The sequence below is a fragment of the Pipistrellus kuhlii genome, unplaced genomic scaffold (genome assembly GCF_014108245.1).
Source record: "Pipistrellus kuhlii isolate mPipKuh1 unplaced genomic scaffold, mPipKuh1.p scaffold_m20_p_3, whole genome shotgun sequence".
Classification (NCBI taxonomy): Eukaryota; Metazoa; Chordata; class Mammalia; order Chiroptera; family Vespertilionidae; genus Pipistrellus; species Pipistrellus kuhlii.
The window spans coordinates 97,433,223-97,435,323 of NW_023425529.1; the positions used below are offsets into that span (position 1 = coordinate 97,433,223).

The 2,101-nt window shown below is 42.7% G+C and overlaps 1 pseudogene; it reads right to left on the reverse strand.

Moving 5' to 3' along the window:
- Positions 1-384: 384 nt before the first annotated feature.
- On the reverse strand, positions 385-1,891 carry LOC118728454 (annotated as a pseudogene).
- Positions 1,892-2,101: the final 210 nt, after the last annotated feature.

Here is a 2,101-nt window from a genome sequence, read left to right on the forward strand (position 1 = left end):
CAAAATATGGCCAGCACTGATTTTGGTTTACTGGGTGAATAGCACTTTCTTTTACATAAACATCTGATCTCAGGTTTTTCATACTGATAACATTTGATATTTCAGTTGGAAGACTGTAATGATATCCTAAGAGTAGCATACCCAATCACCCTCTAATAGCTAGCTTGTTTGTATAGACAGAGGGATTCATCTCTCCATTTTAGATGGCTAAATGTTTGTAGATCTTAGAATTGCTTGTCTCATTAACTGGGGAAAAAATTAGTAAGTGCCTTTGGGACACTTTTACTTGGAAAATGACACCACTAGTACACAAGTCAAGCCTTAACACATTTAACATTTGCTTGTTGAAAGCAATGTCATAAGCTCAATCATGTTTTACTTTTCTCCTCACAAGAACATAAAAATTTTGAAAGGGGAACTTAACAGGAAATTTGAAAAATATAACATTCCTTTTAGTAGTTCTTAGGGTGTTATGACAGAATAGGTTCCACTTTCTGTTTGTTTCTTTGAACAGGGATTTTGGTCGAAAGTTTTGTTTTTAATATCTGCTTCTGCCTCCCCCTTTATCAGATCGGCTTCCTCCACGGCCACCACCCCTGTGTGCTCCGCAGCTTGAACTGCTGTAGGAATCACCTGGAGGAAGGTACCCACTTTCCATAGAAGGAGGAAACCCTCTTTCTTGTCTGCCAACCCGATAACGACTACTTGAGTAGAGATCACTTAGGCTGCTTGAGTAACTGTCTCGACTTTCACCATATCCGTCACGTGAGTTGCTGTAATCATCATAGCGGCTGCTTCCACCATCAGATGGTGGGGGCCCTCGTGTAGGTGGAGCACTACGTGAGTTACCATACTGTCATATGAATTCCTGTAGGAACCACCACTTGGATGATCTAAATAGTCCCAATCATGACCATAGCCATCTCTATCACTATAGCCTCTTGATGGATAGTCATCACCTGAACTGGAATGACCATAATCACGATAAGTATAATCTCTTGGTGGTGGAGCATAATCTCTTGTATCTCGAGAGCTTGGGTAATCTCTACTTGAGTAGCTGTCCTTAGTAGAATATCCATCATCTCTTAGGGACAAATAGACATCTCTAGGGGAAGGCATGGGCTCCCTTCAAGGTGGGCCTCCATAACTGTCTCTTCCACGTGATACAGGAGCTCTTCCTCCCATTCCACTGCTGCTGCGAACTGGTCCTGGAAGAGCAGATCTTTTAGGAGGACGCCCACTTCTCGGTGGTGGTCCTTTTTTTTACTGGAAGTGGTCCCCTGGAAGAACTCATGTTAAAATTCATAGAATAGCCACCATCATCCATGTGCCCTCCATGTGAGGGAGGTCCCCGGTTCCCTCCACTTCCTCCTCTTCAGCCTCAAAGATCTCTTGGAGGGCCTCTGCTTCTTGGAGGTGGAGGTGGTCACGTCTACCAGTTTCAAATGATAATTTAGTGGCTTGTTCTACCTTGATGGCTTTTCCATCTGAGGACTTTCCATTCATATCTCTGGCTGCATCCTTAGCATCTGCTGGGCTTTCAAAGGTGACAAAAGCAAATCCTCTCGATTTGTTGGTTTCACGATCTTTCATCAAGAGTACTCCCACTATTCACCAAATACAGCTTCAAGGGCTTTCTCATTTGTTTCTGTATTGAGGGCACCAATATTCACCAAATACAGCTTCAAGGGCTTTCTCATTTGTTTCTGTATTGAGGCCACCAATAAAGAGCTTTCCTGGGCGATCAGCTTCAATCATGTTTCCCCCTTGGTTAAGAGTCGGAGGAGTGACAATGGTTTCAAGCTCCTACGAGCTCACTGACAGTCTTCCTAGCTGCTCAGCACAAGGGATGGCCAGCGGCTCCTAAGACAGAAGGGAAAACCCACAGGAACTACTGTGCAAAGAGGGTGAACAAAGGAAACAGTAAACTTTATACTGTCAGGGAACCTAAAATTAATTCTTAAAATAATTTTTATTATTATTTTTTCTTCTCTTTCTCTTTCTTATCTACTCATCCTATTTCTACTTCCTCTATACTTAACTGAGGTCCTCCCTATATTCATACTTTCTGTATGTTAGCTTGGCTTCTACAGATTCTGCC